The following is a 15,479-nucleotide window of genomic DNA, read 5'->3' as shown; positions in this document are numbered from 1 at the left end:
AACACACTCATAAACAACCACTGGGTCAAGGAAGAAATTATAAGAGAAATCGGTAAATATCTTGAGGTAAATGAAAATGAAAACAAAACATATCAAAATTTATGGGATGCAGCAAACACAGTGTTACGAGGGAAATTTATTGCCCTAAATGCCTATATCAAAAAAGAAGAAAGAGCAAAAATTGAAGAATCAATTGTCCACTTGGAAGAACTAGAGAAAGAACAGCAAATTAACCCCAAAGCAAGCAAAAGGAAAGAAATGATGATGATTAGAGCAGAAATAAATGAAATTGAGAAAATGAAAACAATCGAGAACATCAGCAAAACCAGAAGTTGGTTCTATGAGAAAATCAATCAGATTGATGGGCCCTTAGTGAGGTTGACAGAAAGAAGAAGAGAGAAGATGCAAATAAATGAAATCAGAAATGAAGATGAGACACAACCACTGACCCCACAGAAATAAAGGAAGTAATGAGAGGATACTATGAACAACTTTATGCTAATAAATACAACAATGTAGATGAAATGGACAACTTCCTAGAAAGGCATGAACAACCAACTTTGACTCTAGAAGAAATAGATGACCTCAACAAACCAATCACAAGTAAAGAAATTGAATCAGTCATTAAGAAGCTCCCCAAAAAGGAAAGTCCAGGACTGGATGGCTTCACATGTGAATTCTACTACACATTCCAGAAAGAATTAGTATCAATCCTGCTCAACCTCATCAAAAAAATTGAAGAGGAGGGAAATCTACCTAACTCATTCTACAAAGCCAACATCACACTCATACCAAAGCCAGACAAAGATATTACAAAAAAAGAAAACTACAGACCAATCAATCTCTCTAATGAATATAGACGCAAAAAATCCTCAACAAAATTCTTGCAAATCGAATCCAGCAGCACATTAAAAAAATTACACACCATGACCAAGCAGGATTCATCCCAGGTATGCAAGGATAGTTCAACATAAGAAAATCAATAATGTAATACACCATATCAACAAATCAAAGCAGAAAAACCACATGATCATTTCGATTGATACAGAAAAGGCATTTGACAAAATCCAACATCCTTTCTTGTTGAAAACACTTCAAAGGATAGGAATAGAAAGGAACTTCCTCAACATAACACAGAGAATATATGAAAAACCCACAGCTAACATCATCCACAAGGGGGAAAAACTGAAAACATTCCCCCTAAGATAAGGAACAAGAGAAGGATGTCCACTATCACCATTGTTATTCAACATTGTGCTGGAAGTTCTAGCCAGAACAATTTAGACAAGAAAAAGAAATACAAGGCATCAAAATTGGAAAGGAAGAAGTAAAACTCTCACTGTTTGCAGATGATATGATACTATACATTGAAAACCCTGAAAAATCCACAGCAAAACTACTAGAGCTAATAAATGAATACAGCAAAGTGGCAGGTTACAAGATCAACACTCAAAAATCTGTAGTGTTTCTATACACTAGTAATGAACAATCTGAGGGGGAAATCAAGCAAAAAATTCAATTTGCAATTGCATCCAAATAATAAAATATTTAGGAATAAACTTAACTAAAGATACAAAAGACTTATACAAAGGAAACTACAAGAAATTGTCAAAAGAAATCACAGAAGACCTAAATAAATGGAAGGGCATACCGTGTTCACGGATTGGAAGACTAAATATAATTAAGATGTCAGTTCTACCTAAATTGATTTACAGATTCAATGTAATACCAATTAAAATCCCAAAAACTTACTTTTAAGAAGTAGAAAAACCAATAACCAAATTTATCTGGAAGAGCAGTGTGCCCCGAATAGCTAAAAATATCCTGAGAAAGAAAAATGAAGTTGGAGGCCTCACTCCACCTGACTTTAAGGCATATTATGAAGTCTACTGTGATCAAAACAGCATGGTACTGGCATAAAGATAGATATATTGACCAATGGAATTGAATAGAGTGTTCAGATATAGACCCTCTCATCTATGGACAACTGATCTTTGATAAGGCAGTTAGGCCAACTCACCTGGGACAGAACAGTCTCTTCAATAAATGGTGCCTAGAGAACTGGATATCCACATGCAAAAGAATGAAAGAGGGTCCATATCTCACACCCTATACAAAAATTAACTAAAAATCGATCAAAGACCTAAACATTAGATCTAAGACCATAAAACTTTCAGAAGAAAATGCAGGGAAATATCTTACCAATCTTATAATAGGAGGCAGCTTCCTAGACCTTACACCCAAAGCATGAGCTTTGAAGAAATAAATAAATAAATGGGAACTCCTCAAAATTAAACACTTTTGTGCATCAAAGATCTTCATCAAGAAAGTAAAAAGACGGCCTACACAATGGGAGACAATATTTGGAAATGAAGATCAGATAAAGGTCTAGTATCCAGAATATATAAAGAGATTGTTCAACTCAACAACAAAAAGACAGACAACCCAATTACAAAATGGACAAAAGACATGAACAGACACTTCTCAGAAGAGGAAATACAAATGGCCAAAAGGCACATGAAGAGATGCTCAACTTCACTGGATATTAGGGAAATGCAAATCAAAACTACAATGAGATCATCACACACCCACCAGAATGGCCATTATCAATAAAACAGAAAATGACAATTGCTGGAGAGGATGTGGAGAAAGAGACACACTTATCCACTGTTGGTGGGAATGTCAAATGGTACAACCACTGTGGAAGACAGTGTGGTGGTTCCTCAGGAAGCTAAGTATAGAATTGCCATATGATCCAGCAATACCATTGCTAGGTATCTACTCAGAGGACATGAGGGCAAGGACACAAACAGACATTTGCACACCAATGTTTATAGCAGCATTATTTACAATTGCTGAGTGATGGAAACAGCCAAAATGTCCATCAACAGACAAGTGGCTAAGCAGCTGTGGTATATATATATGATGGAATATTATGCAGCTATAAGACAGAATAAAGTCATGGAAGCATGTAACAACATGGATGGACCTTAAGGACATTATGCTGAGTGAGATTAGCCAGAAACAAAAGGACAAATACTATAAGGTCTCAGTGATATGAACTGACATTAGCAAATGAACTTGGAGAATTTCAGTTGGTAACAGAGACCATCAGGAGATAGAAATACGGTAGATATTGGGTAATTGGAGCTGAAGGGATACAGATTGTGCAACAGGACCGATTATAAAAATTCAGAAATGGATAGCACAATACTATCTAACTGTAATACAATAATGTTAGAACACTGAATGAAGCTGAAAGTGAGAATAATGAAGGAAGGAGGGCTGGGGACACAAATGAAATCAGAAGGAAAGATAGACAATAAAGACTGAGATGGTATGATCTAGGAATGCCCAGAGTGTATAATGATAATGACTAAATGTGCAAATTAAAAAATGTTTCTGCATGAGGAAGAACATAGGAATGTCAATAATGCAGGGTGTTGAAAATAGGTGGTAACTAATATTTTAAAACTTTAACGTATGTGTGAGACAAGCAAATAATGTGGGGTTTTTTTGGTACAAAATTTATATTTTGACTAGTACATTTCCAAATATAACTTATGTGGACAGCTTAATTGAACACCATAGTACTTGCAACCTTGCGTAGGGCATGAGATTTTCTAGGTTTGTCCAGAGTGATGCCCAGATAAATCCCAGAACGATTTGAACAGTGAATAGGGAAGTATGTGCAGAGTCCCCTAGGGGGAATGGTGAGAAAGGGGGGAAAATTCAACTTTCTTGAGTGGAGAATTCTTGATATTCTCACAGGCAGTGGGGACAGCCAAAGCAATAGGCCAAGCCTCCAATCTTGGGGTTTGTTCAAATGAAACTTAATCCCACAAAGTATAGGCTAAGTCTATTTAGAATTAGGCCTAAGAGTCAACCCCAAGAGAACCTCTTCTGCTGCTCAGATGTAGCCTCTCTCTCTCGTCCAACAAGGCAAGCAAACTCACTGCCCTTCCCCTCTCTACGTGGAACATGACTCCCGGGGGTGTGACCTTCCTGGCGACGACATAGGACAGAAATCCTAGAATGAGCTGGAACTCAGCATCAAGGGATTGAGAAAATCTTCTTGACCAAAAGGAAGAAGAGCGAAATGAGACAAAATAAAGTGTCAGTGGCTGAGAGATTCCAAACAGAGTCGAGAGATTATACTGGAGGTTATTCTATGCCTTAAATAGATATCACCTTGCTAGTCAAGATGTAATGGAGAGGCTGGAGGGAACTGACTGAAAATGTGGAACTGTGCTCCAGTGGCCATGTTTCTTGAAGATAATTGTATGATGATATGGCTGTCACAGTGTGACTGTGTGGTTGTGAAAACCTTGTGTCTGATGTTCCTTTTGTTCACCTTATTAATGGACAAGTAAAACATATGGATTAAAAATAAATAAACAATAGGGGGAACAAGTGTTAAAATAAATTAAGTAGATTAAGATGCTGGTGATCAGTGAAGGGGACGGGTAAGGGGTATGGTATGGATGAATTTTTTTCTGTCTTCTTTTTATTGCTTTTTCTGAATTGATGCAGATGTTCTAAGGAATTATCACGATGATGAATATACAACTGTGTGATGATAGTGTGAGTTATTGATTATATAGCGAGAATGGAATGATCATATGAAAAGAATGTGTTTGTATGTGGTTATGTATCATAAGTAAAAAATAAATAAATTTAAAAAAAAGAAAGGAAGGAGTAAAGGGTATGGTATGTATGAATTTTTTTCTGTTGTCTTTTTATTTCTTTTTCTGAATCGATGTAAATGTTCTAAGAAATGATCATGATGATGAATATGCAACTATGATGATATTGTGAATTACTGATTATATATATATATATAGAATGGAATGACCATATGTTAAGAATGTTTGTGCTTCTTTGTTGTCATATTATTTTAAATTAAAAATTAATTTACAAATTTAAAAATTAATTAATTATTTTTTTAAAAAAAAACATGACCTGGAAAGATCAAAGGCGATGGTGAAATTATACAGAGAAGATAGGACTTAACAAATGAATGTGAATGCTGAATCATTAAATTGATATCTCTTTTAGTCTCCAGTAGTTTAGAGAAGCTAGAAGTAAAAACCTAAAATTGTGAAATTGTAGCCCATGTCAAAATCTGAAATATGTTCTACAACTAATTGTGGTGCTGTGCCTTGAAATTTATAGCTTTTTTGTATATATGACATTGTTCACAAAAAAAGAAGGGAAAAAAAGTCAATTGTGATGATAAAAAGTTTTTAAGCCCTTTAGCCTCCTAAATTCTGGAGCAGCTAGAAGGAAAAATTCTAGAGGATCGTATGGCACCCCCATGACAAACTCTGGAATCTATCCTGTAACCACTTTTTGAAGAATGCTTTGAAAATTATTGCTTTTTTATTTCTTTGCTTTGTGTATATATTATACTATACAATAAAAAAAGTTAAAAAAAAAAAAAAAAAAAAAACAAGAGCAAGCTAAAATCAAGGACTTAATGCTCCTACCTAACCCCAAATAGAAGACAAGAAATAACATAGATTAAAGCAGAATTAAATGAATTGGAGGACAAAAGAACAATAGGAAGAATCAATAAAACCAAAAGTTAGTTCTTTGAGAAAATCAATAAAATTGATGGACCTTAGCTAGGCTGAAAAAGAAAAAAAAAAGAGAGGACACAAATAAAACAAATCAGAAATGAGAGTGGGGTTGTTACCATGGCTCTGAAGAAATTTAAAAATAAACAAAATCATAAGAAGATATTATGAACAACTATACGACAACAAACTAGACAACTTTGATGAAATGGACAAATTCCTCGAAACACACAAACATGTTATACTAACTTGAGGAAAAATAGAAGCTCTCAACAAGCCAATTACAAGTAAAGAGATTCAATTCATCATCAAAAATCTTCCTACAGATCGTATGATAGCCCATGACAAACCCTGGGATCTGTCCTATAACCACTTGTTGAAGAGTGCTTTGAAAACTATTGCGTTTTTATTTCTTTGCTTTGTATATATGTGTTCTAGTTTGCTAGCTGCCGGAATGCAACACACCAGAGATGGATTGGCTTTTAATAAAAGGGGATTTATTTTGTTAGTTCTTCAGAGGAAAGGCAGCTAACTTTCCACTGAGGTTCTTTCGTATGTGGGAAGGCACAGGATGGTCTCTGCTGGCCTTCTTTCCAGGCCCCTGGGTTCCAACAACTTTCCCTGGGGTTACTTCTTTCTGCACCTCCAAAGGCCTGGGCTGAGTTGCGAGCACTGAGATGAGGTATGCTGAGCTGCTTGGGCTGTGCTACGGTGTGTTCTCTCATTTAAGCACCAGCCGATTAAGTCAAACGTCTTCATTGCAGCAGGCACGCTTCCTAGCTGATTGCAGATGTAATCAGCAACAGATGAGGTTCATGTACCATTGGCTTGTCCACAGCAACAGAACTAGGTGCCTTCACCTGGCCAAGTTGACAACTGAATCTAACTACCACAATATGTTATATTATAAATAAAAAAAAGTTAAAAAATAAATTCTTACTGTTTAAGCCAAAAAAAAAAAACTCTGAGAAAGAGATTAAAATTTTCAGACAAACAAATCCTGAAAGAACTTGTCAACAAGAGACCGGACCTACAAAAAATACTAAAGGGAGTTCTGCCAGTTGAAAAACAAAAAAAAGATAGAAGAGGTAAGTTTGGAGGAGGGCACAGAATTGAAGAGTAGATCGAGCAGACAAATAAAACCCAAAAGATAAGATGGTGGCTACAAGAAATACCTTTTCAGTAGTTACTTTGAATGATAACTGACTAAACTTACCAATTAAAAGATTCAGATTGTCAGAATGGATTAAGAAACGTAATCCAGCTATATGCTGCTTATAAGAGACTCATCTTAGACACAAGGATACAAAAGATTGAAAGTGAAAGGGTGGAAAAAAATATTCCATGCAAGTTGTAACCAAAACAGAGCAGGAGTAGCTATACTAATATCAGACAAAATAGACTTTAAATGTAAAGACATCATAATAGACAAAGAAGGACATTATATATTAATAAAAGGGACAATTCACCAAGAGGAAATAACAATCATAAATGTTTATGCTACCAATCAAGGGGCTCTGAAGTACATGAAACAGACATTGGCAAAACTGAAGAGAATAAAAGATGTTCCCATAATAATAGTAGGAGACTTCAATACATCACTCTCCTCTATAGATAGAACAACAGACAGAAGATCAAAAAGGAAATAGAGAAGTTTTACAACTTGATAAATGAATTAGACCTAACAGACATATATAGGTCATTACGTCCCAAAACACCAGAATATATGTTCTTCTCTAGTGCTCATGGAACGTTCTCCAGGACAGATCATATGCTGGGGCACAAAACAGATCTATATAAATTTAAAAACATTGAAATTATTCACAGCATTTTCTCTGGCCACAATTGAATGAAACTGATATAAATAACCACCAACGAATGAGAACTTTCACAAATATATAGAGATTAAATAACACATTTAAACAATAGTGGGTCAAAGAAGAAATTGCTAGAGAAATCAGTAGCTATTTGGAGACAAATGAAAACAAGAATATAACATATCAGAACTTATGGGATGTGGCAAAGGCTGTGCTGAGAGGGAAGCTTATTGCCCTAAATGCCTATATTTAAAAAGAAGAAAGAGCAAAAATTGAGGACTTAACTGCTCACCTGGAGAAACTTGAGAAAGAATAGCAAACCAATCTCAAAGCAAATAGAAGAAGAGAAATAACAAGGGTTAAAGCAGAGTTAAATGAATGGAAGAACAATAGAAAGAATCAATAAAACTAAAGTTGGTTCTTTGAGAAAAGTCAATAAAATTGATGGGCCACTAGCAAAACTGACAAAGAAAAAAAGAGAGAAGATGCAAATAAACAAAACCAGAAATGAGGGGTGCATTACCACAGACCCTGAACAAATAAAAGAAATCACAAGAGTATACTGTGAACACCTATATGACAACAAACTAGACAACTGAGATGAAATGGACAAATTCCTGGAAACACACAAACAAGCTACACTGAAACAGAAGATCTCAACAAACTAATCACAAGTAAAGAGATTCAATCAGTCATCAAAAATCTTCCTATAAAGAAAAACCCAGGGCCCAGATGGCTTCACAGGTGAATTTCATCAAACATTCCAGAAAGAACTAACACCAATTCTGATCAAACTTTTTCAAAAAATTGAAGGAAAAGGAACACTACCTAAATTGTTTTAAGAAGCTAATATCATTTTAATACCAAAACCGGGTAAAGATACTGTAAGAAAAGAAAACAACAGGCTAATCTTCCTAATGAACATAGATGCAAAAATTCTCAACAAAATATTAGGAAATCAAATCTAACAACACATTAAAAGAATTACACACCATGACCAGTAGGTTTTATACCAGGAATGCAAGGATGGTTCAACACAAGAAAATCAATTAATGTAATACAGCACATTAACAAATCGAAAGGGAAGAATCACATGATCATCTCAATTGATGTTGAAAAAGCATTTAACAAAATTCAACATCCTTTTCTGATAAAAACACTTCAAAAGATAAGAATCAAAGGTAACTTCCTCAAAATGATAAACAGCACATATGAAAAACTGGTAGCCAGCATGCTACTCAATGGAGAGAGCCTTTCCCCCTAAGATCAGGAATGAGACAAGATGCCCTCTGTCACCGTTATTATTCAACGTTGTGCTACAAGTCTAGCTCGAGCAAACAGGCAGGACAAATAAATAAAAGGCATCCATATTGGAAAGGAAGAAGTAAAACTTTCATTATCCACTGATGACATGATACCTGACTTGGAAAATCCTGAGAAATCTACAGCAAAGTTACTTGAGCTAATAAACAAATTCAACAAGGTGGTGGGATATAAAATTAATGTGCAAAAAAATCAGTAACTTTTCTATACACAAGCAATGACCTAATGAGCAGTCAGTTAAGGAAAAAATTCCATTCAAAATAGCAACTAAAAGGATCAAGTACCTAGGAATGAACATAACTAGAGACATAAAGGTTTGTACCCAGAAAACTACATAATATTGCTAAAAGAAATCAAAAGAGATCTAAACAGGTGGAAAGACATTCCCTGCTCATGGATAGGAAGGCTAAAAATAGTCAATATGTCAATTCTCCCCAATTTGACCTACAGCTTCAACACATTACAAATAAAAATTCCAACAACCTACTTCAAAGATTTAGAAAAAAACAGTATGTATCAGCAAATGCCATTGTCTTACTAAGTGTATTATTGACTATTGAGAGCTTAATAAAAATATTAAAATAAAAAAAAAGATTTGGAAAAGGTGGTTACCAAATTCATCTGGAAGGGAAAGAGACCCTGAATAGCTAAAAGCATACTAAGAAAGAAGAATGAAGTGGGAGAATTAATACTTCCTGACTTTAAAGCTTATTATAAAGATACAGTGGTCAAAACAGCATGGTACTGCACAAAGATAGAAGTATTGACCAATGGAATCAAATCGAGACTGCAGAAATAGACCACCAAATCTTTGGTCAACTGATTTTGACAAAGTCCCCAAATCCACTGAACTGGGATAAAATAGTCTTTTCAATAATTGAGCATGGGAGAACTGGATATCAACAGCCAAAGAATGAAAGAAGACCCTTACCTTATACCCTGTACAAAAATGAACTCAAAGTGGATTAAACACCTAAATATAAAAACTAGCATCATAAAGCTTCTAGAAGAAAATGTAGGGAAACAGCTTCAAGATCTAGTAGTAGGAGTTAGCTTCCTAAATTTACACCCAAAGCACAAGCAACAAAAGAAAAAAATAGACAGATGGGAACCCCTCAAAACCAAATGCTTCTGTACCTCAAAAGACTGTCAAAAAGGTGAAGAGGCAGCTAACTCAATGGGAGAAAATATTTGGAAATCACACATCGAATAAAGGTTTGATATCCTGTATACATACAGAAGAAATCATACAACTCAGCAACAGAAGAACAAATAACCCAATTATAAAATGGGCTAAAGATATGAATCGGCATTTTTCTGAAAAGCAAATACAGATGGCTCAAAAGCTCATTTTCATTGGCTATAAGGGAAATGCAGATCAAGACTACAAGGAGCTACCACCTCACACCTATAAGAATGGCTGCTATTAAACAAACAGGAAACTATAAATGTTGGAGAGGATGTGGAGAAATTGGGACACTTATACACTGCTGGTGGAAATGTATAATGGTGCAGCCACTATGGAAGACACTTTGGTGGTTCCTTAGGAAACTAAGCATCGAGTTGCCCTATGACCCAGCAATAGTTCTACTTGGTATATACCCAGAAGAGCTGAAAGCAGTAACACAAACAGACATTTGCAAACCAAAGTTCATAGCAACATTTTTCATAATTGCCAAAAGTTGGAAACAATCCAAATGCCCATTAACAAACTAGTGGATTAACAAAATGTGATGTTCTAGTTTGCTAGCTGCCGGAATGCAATATACCAGAAATGGAATGGCTTTTAAAAAGGGGGAATTTAATGAGTTGTTAGTTTACAATTCTAAGGCCGAGAAAATGTCCCAATTAGAAATGTCCAATCAAAGGCATCCAGGGAAAGATACCTTGGTTCAAGAAGGCCGATGGAGTTCCGGGTTTCTCTCTCAAGTGAGAAGGCATATGGCGAACACAGTCAGGGCTTCTCTCTCATCTGGAAGGGCACATGGCAAATACGGCATCATCTGCTAGCTTCCTCTCTTGGCTTCCGGTTTCATGAAGCTCCCCGAGAGGCATTTTCCTTCTTCATCTCCAAAGGTCGCTGACTGGTGGAACTCTCTGCTTCGTGGTGCTGCAGCATTCTCTGTCTCTCTGAATCTCTAATTCTCCAAAATATTTCCTCTTTTATAGGACTCCAATAAACCAATCAAGACCCACCCAAACGGGTGGAGACATGTCGTCACCTAATCCAATTTAACAACCACTCTTGATTAAGTCACATCTCCAGGGAGATGCTCTCATTACAGTTTCAAACATACAGTATTGAATAGAGATTATTCTACCTTTATGAACTGGGATTTATATTAAAACATGACTTTTCTTAGGGGGCATACTTCCAGCACATGTGGTATACAAAGTAAGATGAAATGATTAAAGCACATGACAAGAAGGATGAGCCTGAAGGACACAATGCTGAGTGAAATAAGCCAGACACAAAAGGATAGATACTGCATGACTCCATTTTTATGACCATGGTAAAGGTAAAATCAGGGCCTTATAATACAGACTATTGGGGACTTAGAGATACGCAGAAGCTAGAGATGGGTGAACAGTTAGCTAATAAGGTTGAGCTCAAATGTAAGGGAATAGATAGAAGTGAAGGCAGTTCATTAGTGGGCCTATAAGTAATATTACCATAATGAAGGTGAACATGATTGAAAGGGGTTGTATAGACCTATGTGTCCCACTGATTAACACTACAAATATAAATGAGTTCTTGCAAGAGCTCCTTCAAGGATATGATTCATGGACAAAGAGTGTTTAAGTCAAGGCAACTGGGGGAAAACTGCTATTGCATACTATGGGCTATGTTCAACAGGAAAACATTAGCAGTAACACAGCAATAGCAGGGTTAAATAATGGGGGGAGGTACAAAAGTTAAGGGGAGGTTTAGATTTCCTATTTGGTGAAGGTGTGTTTGTTGGTTATCTTGCTCTTGGGAACAATGAAATTATCTCAAATTGAGCGTGTTGATGGACTGTTGACTTTGGACATTATACATGACACCTAATGAATGCAGGTAACTGAAAGATTCACTGAGAAGCAGATTGGCAACGATGGTGTATACAAATGATTGAATATTGTGCTACTACAAAAATTAATGAAGTCATGAGGCATGCAATGATGTGAATTAATGTGTGGGACATTTGGTGAACCAAAATAAGTCAGAAATAGAAGAACAATTATTGTATGGTCTTCTCTAGAAAATGCTTATAAGGAAACAGCGGCTTCGATTGTAAGCTCTTATAGCAGATAAATTTAGTTCACAGTGGTAATTATTATTTCTGGATTTTGAAAGGCTCTTTTATATACGTATAACCTGGTATTTAGAGATAAGAATGAGGCTGATCGAGTTAGGATTAAGGTAATTCAGAACACAGGGGTAAAGAAGACATTGTTTATATTTAGACCTACCTACTCTTTGAGACCAAAGGAAGAAAGGTTTATTTTATCCAGAACCTAAATTTTCTGTAGCACATAATCTAACTCAAACTGTCTGCACAGCTCAGTTAAACAATTGAAACACATGGGGCCCAGAATAAGCATGAGGGCCTTTAATCCTGTATAGCTTAATGTAATGCCTGGATACATTCTAGAATATAGTAAGCAGATAATCGAAAAGTATTGGCAAAGTCCCTTGAGGGATGGGAGAAAAAATATGGAACTATCAAACTTCACCATCAGGGAATCCCCTGATACTGTGTCGAACATTAGGGACACTCAAATCAATAGGCCAAGACCTTGATATTGAGGCTTGCTCTTGTGAAGCTTATGTAGGCAGCAGAGAAGCTTAGTCAACTTATAGGTATGCCTAAGAGCTACGTCTGGAGGACCTCTTTTGTTGCTCAGATGTGGTCTCACATTCTCTAAGTTCAACTCTGTATGTGAAATCATTGCCCTCCCCACTACTGGGATATGACATCCAGGGGGTGAAAGTCTCCCTGGTGGCATGGGAAATGACTCCCAGTAAAGGGTCCGGCCCTGGCACCATGGTGTCAACAATTCCATCCTGACTAAATGGGGGAAAAGAAGTGCACACAAATAAGGTATTAGTGGCTGAGAGCATTCAAATAGAGTTGAGAGGCTACTGTGGAGGTCACTCTTACACAAGCTTCAGTTAGACATTGCTACCTATCATAGCTTGCCAACCCCCAACCAAAAATATTCTAGCCATCCTAAAGAACACCTAGGGCAATATATAAGATTCTACAAAGTTTCCATGCACTAGGTAACTTTCCAGAAACTTACAACCTCCAAATGGGTCCCTAGATGAGATAAGTCCTGAAGCCTACAGGGCCCAGCCTCTCCAGAACATAAGCTAGTTCCATCTCCCTACCCCATATTATAGATAGCCCCTTCCAACACAAAAAAGTTACAATGGCCTTAGCCCAAATACCCCTAAAGAATGGGATAGAAAGATCAAAAGTGATGGTGAAGTTATACAGAGAAGGTAGGGTTTAACAAATGAATATGATTGCTGAATCACTAAATTGATATTCCTTTTCGTCTCCAGTATCTTAGAGCAGATAGAAGCAAAAACCCTAAAAATTGTGGAATTGTAACCCATACCAAACTCTGAAATGTGTTCTATAATTTATTGTTTGTCTGTGCTTTGAAATTTATTGTTTTTATTTTCAAAAAAAAGAAAAAAAAGTGATGATAAAATATATATTCCTTCTAGCCTTCAATGTTCTGAAGCAGCTAGAAGGCAAAATCTGAGATGGTGTTCTAGTTTGCCAGCTGCTGGAATGCAACACACCACAGACGGATTGGCTTTTAATAAAAGGGGATTTATTTTGTCAGTTCTTCAGAGGAAAGACAGCTAACTTTCTACCGAGGTTCTTTCTTACGTTGGCCACAGGATGGTCTCTGCTGGCCTTCTCTCAGGCCTCTGGGTTCCAACAACTTTCCCCGCGATGATTTCTTTCTGCATCTTCAAAAGCCTGGGCTAAGCTGCGAGTGCCAAGATGTGGTATGCTGAGCTGCTTGGGCTGTCCTATGTTGCGCTCTCTCATTTCAGCACCAGCCAATTAAGTCAAACGTCTTTCATTGCCCCAGGCACGCCTCCTAACCGACTGCAGATGTAATCAGCAACAGATGAGGATCACATACCATTGGCTCATGTCCACAGCAACAGAACTAGGTGCCCTCACCTAGCCAAGTTGACAACTGAATCTAACTACCACATGTCCACCTCTTGTCAACTTGGCAACTACACACATCACCTTAAACAATATTGTTTAAACAAGTTGTCTGGTGCCAATATGCAAAGGAGGGACAGTCACAGGATACAGGTTTTCATTTCCATAGGGAGAAACTGGAAGAAACACAGATGTAAAACCTGCAGGGCAAGCGCCACTGGATTTCAAAATCTGAAAGTCATTTATCCTTTGGCTTTAGAAAGTGGCAGTTCACACCCCTTCCAAGGGCTTATGCAGTGGCCCACCTCTTTCCAAATCAACCTCGGGAAATATTGAGGAGACCACCTTTTTCTTGGCTCCACTCTCTCCAGGCATCACAGCCACACCTGGGCTCTCTGCCATTTCCAGCGCACACGCTCAACCCCTCCATGTGGTGGCAGCCAGGCTCTCCCCAGTCCCCCAAGGAGTGGGCTACACCTTTTCCAAGGTCTGAGGCTGCACAACTCTTCCACTGCAATGAAAGGGGAGTCTCATCCTCACCCTTCAGGGTAAACTCACCCTCTCCATGTACATGGTGGGGTCCACTCTCCTGGCCGAGGTTTCTTGGCTTCAGACCCGAGCTCCCATGGTTCTCACTCTGCAAACTCCAATTTTTCCCTTTTGTGTCCTCCTTTGTCAAGATTGGCAGAGGTTCCTTTTACACCAACAGTCTCTTCAAGCACTCCAGGACTTCTTGATCATTCTCTTCACAGTTCCTCCAAAATCTTCCCCTTAGCCATCCAAAAAACTGTTCCAACATATCTCGTATGCAGCAGCACCCCACTCTCCGGTACCAAATCTGTTCTAGTTTGCTAGCTGCCGGAATGCAACACACCAGAAATGGATTGGCTTTTAATAAAAGGGGATTTATTTTGTCAGTTCTTCAGAGGAAAGGCAGCTAACTTTCCACTGAGGTTCTTTCTTATGTGGGAAAGTACATGATGGTCTCTGCTGGGCTTCTCTCCAGGCCTCTGGGTTCCAACAACTTTCCCCAGGATAATTTCTTTCTGCATTTTCAAAGGCCTGGGCTGAGCTGCGAGTGCTGAGAGGAGGTATGCTGAGCTGCTTGGGCTGTGCTACAGTGTGTTCTCTCATTTAAGCACCAGCCAATTAAGTCAAATGTCATTCATTGCAGCAGGCACGCCTCCTAGCCGACTGCAGATATAATCAGCAACAGATGAGGTTCCCACAGCAACAGAACTAGGTGCCTTCACCTGGCCAAGTTGACAACTGAATCTAACTACCACAGATGGTATGGTAGACCAGGACAAATTCTGAGATCTTTCTTGTAACTATTTTGAAAAACTACTGCTTTTTTTCTTTCTTTGCTTTGTATATATGTAATATTATATAATAAAAAGCTAAAAAAAATAGGTATTAAAATTAAAAAAGTGTCCATCCTAAAGATCATCTAGAGGACTCCCACCTGATCTGACCACATTTGGGAAAATGCTGCAGTTGGATGTGGTAGTCAGAGAGCTGTGGGTTTCAAGCCCCACCATGCACTTAGGTGACCCTGAGCCCCTCTCTGCTACTCTTCC

This window comes from Tamandua tetradactyla, chromosome 1 (genome assembly GCF_023851605.1).
Source record: "Tamandua tetradactyla isolate mTamTet1 chromosome 1, mTamTet1.pri, whole genome shotgun sequence".
NCBI lineage: Eukaryota > Metazoa > Chordata > Mammalia > Pilosa > Myrmecophagidae > Tamandua > Tamandua tetradactyla.
Note: the sequence above shows the minus strand (reverse complement) of the source record.